Consider the following 13543-nt stretch of genomic DNA (forward strand, 5'->3'; position numbering starts at 1 on the left):
TGTGTTATGCTGGAAATGTGTGCATATGTGGTATAGATAGCATCCATAAAGAATATGAGCAAAACTGGTCCATCATCCCAGTTCACAGCCCATTCTTCTTTTATAAATCCTTTCAGAAGCTCTTCCTTCTCCAGAAGTATCAAAAATAAAAGCACTATCAATACAAATCTGAGCAGTATTGACACTAAAACACACAGAGCACACACACAACTCAATTAACAACAAGACAGGAATTAAGAGGTTACAAAAACTGTCCCTATAGCTTCTGAAAAGAATACGTCATGCCGTGCATCACACCTTGCAAGGGATTTGAGGGATTTTAAGCTTGTCTTCCTACCACACACTGCAGCTCCAGCCTTCAGAACAGAACTGCAGCCAGACAATTATTACAGGAGTCTAAGCAGACTCACGATACGCGATAAAGAAACCTCAAGACTTATAAATATAGCCAACAGCGCCAATAAGAAAAAAACACACATAGATGAAGGCATGAATTCCTTTGATGAGTGCTGCCATCACAATGATCATCAGCCAAGCATCCATAACTCCTCAACATTCATCGAATGTGTGGTAGAGGTTGCATTGTCAGTCTAGAGGATCAGAGAACAACCGCCCCATGAATGCCCACCAAAATTCCGAAACCATCCTTTTTTCCTGTACGGAGCGCAAACCTAACCCTCAATATTGCAAGTGCACTTTCAGATTCCAGCTTTATCCGTCTGCACTTTGCATCAAAGGAACCTTATCCTTTTAATCATGTGCTATATAATGATAGATAGTGCAGTGTTAAAGGTGTTTTGAAAGCGAGCATGGTAGCACTACCGGTGTACTTACTTTCTTTTAAAGATTTCCCCTCTCAAATCCTGCTTGGTTAACACGTTGAATGGTTGCGGTCTCAATCTAGCCGAAACTGGGAAACTAGTGCCGAAAATCTCAGCCTGAGTATCTGAAACAATTAATAAAGGGCTGTGGGAATAGAAATGTGACCTCATTCTCAGATTTTAGGGATATACTGATCTGATGCCATTGCCCGTGTTCTACTTGGTGTATACGTTTCATTTACACACCATGTATTTGTGTAACATTTCTCAGTATCTGTTCAACATTTCTCTGATCGAGCAAAGCAAAGAAGCCTTTCACAGAGATCTTGGGAAGCACATTTAGGTCTTCAAAATTTAAGTCAAGCAATCGGTCAAAATTATTATGAATTGATTGTCCAACTTATCCATTAGTTCTTCTAGAGGTGGTCTGAGGTTGGTTAGAAAACACACTTTCTACATTCATAATCTCAGCAAACATTCAGCACAGGTTGCCCCATAGTTAAAATGTTTCCTAGGCACAGATATCAGTGTGTGACACTAGCCCTGTTGATCAGTCTGTCAGGAGAATGTTCTACATACTGGCTCTGCAGAATTATTTCCATTAAGGAAAGTGCAGTTTTTTAACCACACAAACCAACATTACTCCAATTAAATTGACAGCTTACAAACTACATAAATTGCATATAATGACACTAGTTGTACATCAGGTCAAGGTTTTCACAGAATGGGAAAAAAAGCATTTTAGAAGAACAAATTAATTTAAATTACTAATTACAAAGATGGCCAGACCAGTAAAACAGCTGAGAGCAAATTAAAACAAAGGTACCATATCGACTGTTAAAGTGTTTAAATGTATAGATTCTTCACTTCACTGAGGCATGCTGATGCAATTTACATCCAAAGTATTTTGATCAGCAACTGTTCTCTTTCACTTCACCTGGCCAGTGAATCACTGAAGTCGTGTCTTGTAAGATCTTGGTGAAATGCAGAGGTAAGAAACTTAGAGTTCATCTACACAGAGACCAAGACAACGCATAGACAATAATGGGAACACATACTCTGTGAGGCTGGTATTTCCTATGAACACAATGTTAGCTATAGACAAACCCTGACTGTGCAAATTAGAAGAAAGCGGGCTGTGAGTAGGACCATATTTTTCACCAATTACAAAAATCACTCCAGGCACTCTTAAGAATTTGACAAAGCCAGACAAATACATGATTTCCACATATAATAGTGAAGTAGGCATCTATAACAAAAACATCAATAAAGTATGTACGTGGAGAATGTCTACAGATATTTTTTATAAACTCTTTTATTAAAACGCCCTTTTATGAACAAATCATCTGTAGCCTCTAGAGGAGAATCTAACCTGACAACACAGCAGAGAAATCCTTTAGAAAACAACTAAATAAGTACTGAACTTCCAACAGGTGGAGTTTAAGGAATCACATATTCTAGAGAATTCTAAAGTGTGAATGAACGGAAAGAAAAACCTGAAGGTGAGAAACAAAACAAAAAAAACACAAAATACATAAGATTGACACAGCTGGGGGGGAAGAGAAAGATGTATTCAAAATATGACATTAAATGAAGACTGTGTCTACTGTCTCTACTGTCTGCTAAAGCTAAAGAGCTAATTCACTTTTAGAGGCAGCCGGGTAGAAAAATGTCTCAATCGATTACTCACAGTGTTAGCAGTGGAGGGCGTCCAGGTTGTGCAGAGCTCACACAGAATCTTTCTGAGTGAGTTTCACTTTCAGAGTGTGTGTGTCCAAGAGGAAAAAAAAAATCGGTGTAAGCAATCTCGCCATAGCAGTGTAAAAACAAACCGAATAACATCAGCCAATCAGCATGGCCCAGATATTTTTTTTTCTCTTCTAAATGGAGTAATGGGCTGAATGGATGGCGATTCTTATTCAAATGGCCCTGTCACACTGAAAGCGCTGTATGAAAGGAGGAATGGTTTCTAGGCAGGCGGAATGCAGGGCTCTATTCTTTGGGCCGCACAGCTCAACAGACTGCGGCAGAGGGGAGCTACGCAGGTTTGAGCAGGAGCGAGGAAATGAGCGCTGCGAGCTCCTAACTGGGAGATCCCTAATCCCTGAAGTTTCCTAACTTTTTTTTGCTCTGGAGGAGTACCCCGTTTTTTTATTTTTTTATTCAATCTTTTTCAGCTGAGCCCCCTGTCAGCACCTCCTTCTGGCTGAATTGAGGTTAAAGATTAATAAAAGGAACTTGAGGTGGGGGGGGGGGGGGGTTCGTGAGAGGGGGGCTAAACTGAAGTCCCACTCAAGTCAGCAAACTGGATGATGGGAGGCACAAAGACAGACGCACTCTCGTGAGGGAATTATGCTTCAGTGTAAAGGATGTATTTTTTTATGCAGTGTGTTTGATAGTGTTTACATGTTTTAAAAGCAAACCCTGGAGTATGTCCACAGGAAAGGAAAATTGTGATTTAAAAAAAACAGTCGCCCCCGTTGGCATGTCCCTCTACCCATGCTGAGAAATACTCCTTAACTTCAGCAGCACTTCCCAGACTGATTTACATGCCAGAAAATACATTGGAATTAATTATATTGCAAAATAAATCAAGCCATAGACTTTTGTGATCGAAGCTCAATCCTACACCACTGTATAACTGACGTTTCCTACCCTTTTGAAGCTTTTCACAGCCTGGCACGATGGGGTATAGAATAAAGACCTCCAGTGTGGCTCACACAATAATCTTACAATAGCCATGAGGATACAGGAGGAAAAGGGTCTGCTGAGACCAGAGAGCATGGCATACCTTTCCTCAAGGCTATGCAAGGGATGGGTAGGGAGCGGAAGAAAGCAAAAGCCACTGTATTCCAGCCCTTGTCATCTTAACTCCTTTTACCAGAAAACGGAGCATTCACTGTAAAGAGAAAGAGATGAAGCCGTTGCCAACAGCATGTGGTCCGGCTTCACAAAACATGAACAAGAATAGCCTGGGAAAACCTCATAATTGAGCCATTGTGTGAAACCGCCACGAGTAGGTCAGGGCACACCGCAAACGGGAGGGAGAGAGAATGCGGATCTGATGTTCCCTTCGCAGGGACAATGGAGAAAAGAAGCTATAAACAGAGCAGGGTAATGGACAGAGTGTGTCACAGGGACTAGTGGAGCCCTGAGGGAGTGGCACCCTCATGTTCTAGCCAGTCTTTCTCTTTTCCAGTGTAAGTTATGGCACGCATTTCAGTAATAATAGAGTGGGACTGGCAGAGCCTCGTGTTTCCTGCTCTGTGGGTGTCACTGTGGTTCTGTTGTGGCTTGTTGCTCTCCGAATAGGTGTTTTCCACAACACAGATGGCTAAAAATAGAGATCATGGAATAGGCGGTGCTATCTGAGGAAGATGCAACCCAAACTCAACCCTTTGGCATCACCACCACTGCAGTTCCAAAAACCAGTGGCATCTATTCCTCACCTGGTCAAACAAAAAAGTGACCAGACATAAGTATGAAAACTTAGTGGTAGTTGTTTTTAAGTTGAACCTCTATGTTTTTTCAGGAACTTATTAATTTACCAATTGGGATTTTTACACAATTAGAATATTTTCGGACAACTGTCTAACTCCAGAGTTCTGCAGAAATAGTGGGATACAGCATGGGGTTAAAATGTTTTGTGGTGTAAAATGCCAACGTGTGTAGTTTTAAAATTCCATTGCTATGATTCTGTACAGCTAGACACTCCCTTGTGGAAAGTGATAAGTGAAACACAGAACATGGGGATTATCTATTAAGCAGAACTATGTTTATGATGAGTGTTGAATGTAATAATACAAAATTATAGAACGACATGCTATTTGATTTGCTGACCCATATGACCAATTCATCAGAATTTTCATCAGAAAAGACAGAACCAGAAATAATTTATACCTTTGGTAGGGAATGTGAAAACTTCGCAGTGTATATCATAAACACATGCCTGCTGCTGAGTGGTACATACTTGACGGTACTAAGGTATGCAAAACTTCTGCTATTCTGATAATAAATAAGATTTAAGAGATAAGCTGTCACCTTGCTCTTGGTAAATGAGGATAAAGGCTGATGAAGTGACTGCTTCCACAGCTTTAATGAACATCTCAGAACTCATTCAGCCAGGTTGCTGTGAAAGATTACTATTGCGGATTAAGCAGAGAGACACGTTCAAATTTGTGGCATGGATCAAGCCGACCATAGCATATTTTCTAACCATCACTGTTTCCCTCTGGCAGGGTTTTTCAGATCTTTACAATCCCTTAAATATTGTCATACAAGCTAGCCATAAGAAGACTGAGAAAAATAAACCAACCTTAAGAAGCACATCAATCATTTTTTGTGTGGCCCGAAAACCCAAACAAATACAAACAACTTGCATTAAAGGTACTAATCTCTATTCTTATCAACAGGGACCAAGGAAACAAACTATTACGAAGGTAACTTGGGTCAGAATCGCAAGAAGCTCGGAGATACTTTAGTCCAAGTTATCAGCCATGAGAGATGGATGACTACGGATGTAACTGAACACAAGCTAAATTTACACAAATCAAATGCAGACATGAACTGCGAGGCATCTTGAAGAGCTTTTTGCTATGTGTACACCCACATAAACAGGGTCCCCCCTCCACCCAAACACATCCACCCACCGCACTTAATCTGTCATCGCCGTGCTTTTCAGTGTGTGCACATCAGTCATACAGTAATCGGGTTGTTGAAACATACTGTACTTCAGAGCTTCTCAGTAGGACCAGAACAGGCTCTTGAAACATAGTAACAAGGGAAACACCCCACTAATACAAGGGGTTGGTAATGTTTGCTATGCAACTTAGATAATAAAAAAAAGAAAAAGGAAAGAAAAAGATGACAAAAGGCCTTGGGTGTGAGGTGATGTCATAAACCGCAAAGGCAGATGTTCGAAGCCTCCAAGCTGAAAAGTGAAATTGTATATAATCTAAGTATTCCTAAAATTCGGCTTTTGACCCATTCATTGCTGTGTTGTCTATGTTACATATCCTACTGTATTCCAGTGGTAATGGCTCCAGGATTCTGAAGGAAAAGTCCTCCCTTTGAAGTAACTTAATTAGCGAATTCTTCTTTTCTCCAAATACTTCTAATTTGAGACAGTATGCAAAAGGTAAGTGGACAGATGTTCATTGAGCTATTTTGTGCTGAACTAGAAAGCAAATCTGAGATCTTTCTGCTTTAGTATTTTCATCCCTGTAAGTTAAGTATTAAAACAACACCACCAACAACAACAACTGAAATCACACTGAAGGCATACATGTAGAAATTATTTGTATTTTTCCAGTAATAATCCCACAAGCTTAAACCTGCCTTGTTGAATGTGGACAAAACCCACACACCTTCCTCATTAAGCAGGAGTTGGTAGAATTCAATAAAGCAGACAAAAAGTCAGTGCCAAAACACATCTGGTCTGATTCATACTTTTGTTCATGACATTTACAGAGCAGAGAGTCGACTACCTACCCTAGAAACCATACAGTTCAGGAGGTACTGTAAAAACTTGCATGATCATGATCAGTGTTCTACCCCAATCTTAGCAACCCAGAGAAAGACATTGTTTCCACATCCATTCATAAATCAGTGAATAAAAAGTATAAAAATGTAATACAAGTGAACTACTTTTCAAGGGGCATATCGTGATCCAAAGGTATTAAAAAAAGAAAAAAATAGAAGGTTACTACACAGGGCAACAAGTGTACAGGGAAATTGTGATAAAACCGAGAGGCTGAGACAGGCTGGGACTATGCTCATTTATTTAAAAAGAACCTGCAAAATGCATTTTCCCCTAAGGGCAATAAAAGTCTGCCCCTCAACAGAGACATGTAGAGTACAAATACTGCCCATTGTGCAAAATAACCCAATAGACATGTCACAGATTACACAGAAAGGTGGTAGTCAGGGTTTCTGCTAAAGACAGCCACGAGGGCTTATGTGTCCGTAGGCTAAACATTTCAAAAGGGTATTGAGATGCAAAAAATTATCAATGAATGCGTTTGCTTGTGTATGTAGATTATTTACTTGCTTAACAGCAGTTTTACCACTTTACCAACATACTACCGTAATAAGGGACAATGCTTTAAAGCAGAAAGAGCAGAGGGTTAAAAAAATGAACCCTACACCAGACAAATATGCCACAGTTACCTCTGAACTTTGCAAGACAAAGCCAGTCCGTGAATAGTTTAACACATACATGTTACGGCTTATCATAATGGGAGAGGCAAATAACTGAAAGCTGGTTTGCATGCAATTTGATTGCACTGTATCCGAGATTCTTATTTAGGGCAAAAGTTATGGCCAGTTTGCGTGATGTCAAAACAAGTGCTCAGATCAAATTGATGAAGGTATCTTCTACCAAGAGTGAAGCTGCAATAGGTTTTGGTTTTCTATTTACACAGAGCTCATTGTTTTACCACTGGGACTCTTTTCCGAGGGAAACCTAACTTATCATATCCATGATAATCCCCCTGAAAATGTTAAAAACAAATGGATTGTGCTGAATAAGAGTTTTTATGATAGAACAACTTTAGCTACCTGGGTGGTAGTGTTTACCTCCCTCTCTTTTATGTTTACTTAATTGTTTCAGCCAAGCTAAAAAGAAAATAATACACACATTTATAATACACAGTTTTTGCAGAGGCTTAAGCCAGAAATCTTTGTTATTTCAAGAATAACACCCTTGACATGGTAATGTACAAGAAATTGTACTTTGTACCTTTTTCTATTCTATGTACATTCAGCTTCCCCGATATATTCTCAAGAACTACTGGTGATAACAAAAATGTAAGAAGTAGAATTAGCTACTTTAACTATTTATTTAATTTCCAACAAGATACATTTTACAGATAACCTTTCTATGTTCTGCATAATATACTCAATTTTACAAATATAAGGCATTTGAGTTTCCTTGAGGTTTGATTCTTTTAAATTGATGTAATAACTGGTTCATTACTAACATCTAGCTACAGTTCAAGATAAGTAGTTTACCAGTTTATATTTAAAAAAATAGTACCATTTATAACCCGCTCACCTTCCCTCATTTACCCACTGTAATATAAAGGTAGCATGCCCCGTATCATGCTGCCATTTCAGACATAACATTCTAGTTCTTCTACCTCAGTAATTTGAGCTTTATTTGGAAACATCACAAGGATAATTTACCTTATGCACCCCTGCCTTCTGTCAGTCTTTCACAACACAGTAGTGCCATTAAGGCTTGCCACTCCAATACAGCATTGTACATCTCCGCTTAACAAGCCAGCTACAAAGGTTAAATTGCTAAGGCGTATTACAAATATGTGAGTTTAATGTCGTGGCTTTCTAGAGCAAGTATACAGAAGCAGTGGGATATCAGAATAGGTTTGTTCCTGTTTGAGTGTGTGTGTTTCTTTGCTTTGGGCTCTGTCAGTCACTCTGCATAGATCCTGCAGTTCATTAGAAGTCACATAACTGCTGAAGGTTAAGCCAGGCTGATAAGGAATTAAACTTTAACTAGACACACCTGAACCATCCGCACAGGAAAACACAAGAGCTTTCTCTGCTGCGGGGCACAGAACAGTACAGTAGCCGCCTGTAACCTTAGAGCTGAACTTCAGGTCCCCCGCCTCATAGAAGAAACCACTACAAAACACTGTACCTTCTCACTTCTGTGTGGATACAGTTAATCACCCCCTCCAGCAAGTGCCTTTGACACTGCAGAGGAAGCATAGTGTTTGACAGCCAACTGATAGTCTGGAAACCGGTAGCAAAGAAGAAACATGCTAAGCACCATTAAAACTGCAACTGCATGTTATTTGCCGACTCTCTCTCTCCCTGGACACATTTAACCAACAAAATCACTGCACCCAGTAATGACGGAAAGGCCACCATTTTATACTGTTTCAGCCGTAACCTGATTCCACGTCATTTACAGTGGATGCTACGATCCTCCTCCTTTACTGTACTGTAAAAAAACTGCTGCAGGAGGCGTGGCATGGTCCGTTACTGTACAGGTGTGAGGCTGAATTGATTAAGCAGCTGCCCTGGGCCGTAACTGCCACTGCTGCTGAGACAATCAGACCCTTGCCCCCAGTGAGAGAGGAGGAGATAGAGCTGCTGGCCTGGCTGGAGAGACGGCTTCAAATGGCACCGGCCAATATTGCACAGCCTGTTGCTCCCAAAATACCATTCTGTCTCACAAGTTTAAAGGTGCACATGTAGCAAGTGACAAAACATTCATGCAAAAGGATAATGCCACAAGTTTTAAACTTCAAAATGGCTACTATCCTGAAGGTATCATAAGCTGATGGATGGAGTTGGTGGAGGAACAGCAAGTGAAGCAAAGCAGGCATTTTAGAGCAGAGTTTGATGGAATGAGTGAGAATTAGATGAGCTTTGAGGAAATGAGCAGATACTCTCACAGATGGTAGATAGCAACAAGGGATGTCAGGAAGCTCAGGAGTAGGAGCATCCAACTCAAATGATAAGGAGTGCCAAGGTCATGCAGAGAAAGAAAACGAATCTCTCTGTACACTGGGCTGCCTCAGCAGGCTGCCCCCCTCTGCATCCTGTGATAGGCCCAATAGAGGAGCGATAAGTATATTTTCAGTATATTGTCCAAATTAATTAATAGGATTGACAGTTGAATCATTATCTTTTTTTGCTTGTATAACAAGAGACCATTAGAAGAGAAGCATACAGTTATAATAATAATTTAAAAAATCACTTCCTACTTTGAGTTTCTTATTGAAGCATCATTACTGCAGCAATAAATACACCTAAAAAAAACTATTTGAAGTCCATTCATTCTCAGATATGTTTATGCTACATTTTATAGCTGATCTTGGGTGATGGATGAGTTGGAAATACCAAGACACTGTGAGACAGGCCTGTTTGTTGAGGTGGCTGGTGTATGCAGTCCTACTAATTGATTGGAGGGCCACAAAAGCAGTCAAAGAAAATAGAAAGAAGCACTGAGAGATATGTGCACATCCAGTGAGATTAGAAGGACAAAGTAGTGTTGATAGGATAGTGCATGAAATCCAAGTGGACAGAACTTTTGATTGCTAATATTCACACCAGGCCAAATGAAACAAATACTGTCCAACAGTAAATGACCCTGCAACAACACAGATCATCACAGCAACTATCCCAGCAGGATGTTAGTAATCAGAGTGAGCAAAAAGTCTGTTCTGAAGAATCACACAGTGACCGAGTAAATGCTATTAGCCTGGGGTTGAGAGGCGTAATATTTTGACAGCAAGGCCTCAAGACTGCTAGTTTAAATTATTTCCTGCAATTAGAAATGACAAAGTAAAAGACAAGGTTGAGATGTCTGATGTGCAATCAACTGATTTAAGTTTCAAAACTGACTCTCCTTCAAGAAGTACAGACTTATCTTTCCCATAGATGTAAGAAAACGTGGGGTTTGGTTGTTTGAAAAAGTGTTAATAACTGCTTGCACACCAATGAGAAACAAAACCTAAATTTAGCTCCCTCACAGAGAGGATTTTAAAATTCTCCTTTTTCAAATAATGGGAAGAATATGTGAAAGTTTTGTTAATAAATAAATAAATAAATAAATAAATATTTCCTTCTGAGAGAATGTTAGGTTGTGTCTGTGGCCCTGTCTGTTGCAGTGCTGAAATCGCCAGCTTAGTACAATATCTGAGCTCGGATAATCGATAGCTAAAAAGGCAATCCTTTCCAATAGAAATTAAGACTGTGGCGCTTAAAGGGTTACAGTCGTTTTGACACAATAATATGTAACGCATACCTAGGAGTAAGAGAGGGTAAAACGATAGCAAATCTAGTGAATGCTCACTGAAGGATAAACACGCCCAGCTTGTGTGATATCAAGGCCACGATTTGCTGGATCACTGCAATTAGTCCTGAAGGATCTCAAATATCAAAGAAGGCCAGCAAGATAATGCAGGAACAAGCTGGATCTGTTCCATCTATTTAACACCTCAAACCTTTTACACCCTGTACTCCTGCAGAAACACAGAGATGCCTTTTGACCAGGTTTAGGTAAATCTGTCCCTTATTTTGACTTGGATCTGGCAAGGGGACTTGTGGCCACACACTGATCTTCCTGCTTGCACATTTACACAGTGAAAACGTCCCGAGAGTCAGACAGCAGTAAATAACTGTAAGCCAAACCCCTTCTTTTAAAACCTCCTCTGGGCATGCTACAATAATTACATATTATCACGAAGACAGACAGGCATCAATTTTATCATTACAAATTGTAATTCAACTGTTCGGCGCCCAATTTTAAATTGGGCAATCGTTACAGTATAATTGTTCGAAGCTGAACAAATATGTATAGAAAAAAATCTGAAAAGAAAATCATGGCTCGTCAGTGAAAAATTTGAACAGCTGGGCAATACTAGCTCATTAAAGTGCTCAGTGTCCATCAAATGGCTGGTTGGTATGTGATGTATAAAACCAGTGTGGAAATGAATCCTTTACCATCTCTTGACTAACTGAGAAAGCTTCCTCAAATATAGCTCCCCTGTGTTGCTGTTTCTTGGCAGGGATATGCGCTGCTTCAGAAACATTTTGTCTGAAAGATCCGATGACTAAAGACTTGAGTCAGGACCCCTGCAGCTGCTAAGATTTTTGTAAATCAATTGTCTTTGGTGGGGAGGCCATCATGTTTTTTTTGCACATTTTCCCTTATGAATTCAAACTGTGGAAAAAAAAAAAACATACGGTGCAACTAGCTGACCACAGTATACCACAAAGGAATGGGCTACCAATCATTGTCAAACCTGAAAGAAATCTAAAATGGGGATTTCATATAATTCCAAAATGAAGTTAAATTAATAAAAGAAAAACTGCTGAAATAAACTTTTCTTTTTATTATTCAGCTCAGGAATGCTATTGCTCATTCATCACATTAAATATCATGCTTTCCTCAAAGGTTAATTTTGTATAGTTACCCATCACAACTCTACAGATAGTAGCAACGACCTTTATCACATACAAGTGCATTTTGTGAATCAGTTTTCAGTCATGGTTAAAACATGGACAGACATTGTCCACGGCTATATTAGGTCACAGATACTAGTGACATTTACATTGCTCATAATATCAAAGGCACTTCCACACTGAAAGTCTTTCCCACTTGGCGTAACACTTTCTTATGTGCAGACTGACTTATGTGAGTGCCTGTGCCACATATACATCATCACCTCACACTGCATTCAATGCTGGGAATGTAATGAAAATGTAATTTGCTTCAAGTGTGTGTGTGCTACAGTTTTTTTTTTTTTATTGCCTTGTTTGGGTGTTTGTTTGGGGTTGTGGAGGGTAGCAGGAATTTTCTAAGAGCATTTTTAATTTAATTCATAAATATCACTGTACAACTAACATTGAAGGGTTCTTTGTAGTGCAATGCTCTAAGTGAGGTTAATCAAGACCAAAGGGGGGGGCTGGGGGGGTGGAGTGTTCAGGATATGTTTGAAGGTACGCAGCACTGAAATAATGAAAAAAGCACACAGTAAATACAACTTAGAAAACAGAATAGTGCATGTAGACACAAGTCAATAACTGCACCTGATAGCTCAAGAGCAGGGCTGAGGGACCTGCTGCCAGAGCTCACTTTTGCAGAGCTGTGGAGTCAAACCAGCAGAGATGTCCTCCTACACCGAGACAGAGCTCTGGCTATCCCACCGTGCCAGCTAGTGTGTAAACTGCAGATCACCTCATATTACATATTACAAAACTCAAAACTCAAAACTTTCAAAAGTTGAAATAGTTCAGACAGCTCTATGATGTTAGTCAGACTATGGCAAAAGTGGTGATGTGATTACATTTTTGCAATATATTGGCAGCGTTATATATAATAATACACACATATATTCCAAATAGTGTTTTCATAGATTGCATTTTCAGAGTCTGTACTGAATTATTAGATACCGCATAGTACAGTAATTATCACTGGTACACGATGCCTTAAAACAGTATTCTAAACCTATTCCAAAACCTAGCATCATTTATTTCAAAATACAAGACCAACAAAAGCTATGTAAACATGTACAATAGCAGGCATAAAAGTTCATTAAATATATTCTTGTCATTACATAAAAATGCAATATAATAAAATAATGCTGCAGGTAATGGTGAAAATCATCATTTTCAATTTAAATCTACATTCGAGATGTATTTCCTTACAGGTTTTATAACTGTTTTGTCATAGCAATACTTTTAATAACCCCACGTTGATACAGTCTCAAATAAACACATTTTCTGCTGCCTGGTCCGCCGACCTTAATTCAGCTGCAAAGTTTTCTAATACTGTAATTGTACTGTAAAACCCTTCTTATCACATTCAACAGGCAAAATAATTCAATACATGAAAAACAAATTAGCGCAAGCAAAGTCCTTTCTCCCATGTCACCGAATAAAAAGTGAAAGACGCATCTGCCGCCCTCCAGATGGGTAAATCCAAAGTGCGCTGCGTATCGCTTTTATTTTTCAAATGGGACTATTTCCCCCCCCAGACTGGCCTGTTCTCTACTGTTTGCCAGGTTGTCCAAAGTGGATGAAATGCGCCTCACCTGTAGGGTCTCCGCGCCGCCGCTGCTCCGCCGCCCTGCGCCCACCTGTCCGCACTGAGGATCCCGTCGAAACCGCGCAGTCGAGCCGAGGGAGGAGCCACGGCACCGATTATTACACTACTGGCAGACAGGTAAACGTGCATTACAGAAGCT

At 39.8% G+C, this 13543-nt stretch overlaps 1 protein-coding gene across 2 annotated transcripts in view; it reads right to left on the bottom strand.

The window, feature by feature from the left end:
* Positions 1-13543, bottom strand: part of lamb2l (laminin, beta 2-like) — a 56263-nt gene extending 42720 nt beyond the window's left edge. Inside the window, exon 1 of one of the 2 annotated variants that reach the window (XM_066698211.1) lies at positions 13391-13543. The gene's annotated coding sequence lies outside the window, so the exon portion shown is untranslated. Of the gene's footprint in view, positions 1-2511; positions 2633-13390 lie in introns of those variants that run through there. The other variant, XM_066698212.1, reaches the window with a different exon arrangement.

The sequence above is a fragment of the Amia ocellicauda genome, chromosome 3, assembly GCF_036373705.1.
Source record: "Amia ocellicauda isolate fAmiCal2 chromosome 3, fAmiCal2.hap1, whole genome shotgun sequence".
In the NCBI taxonomy this organism is placed as follows: Eukaryota; Metazoa; Chordata; class Actinopteri; order Amiiformes; family Amiidae; genus Amia; species Amia ocellicauda.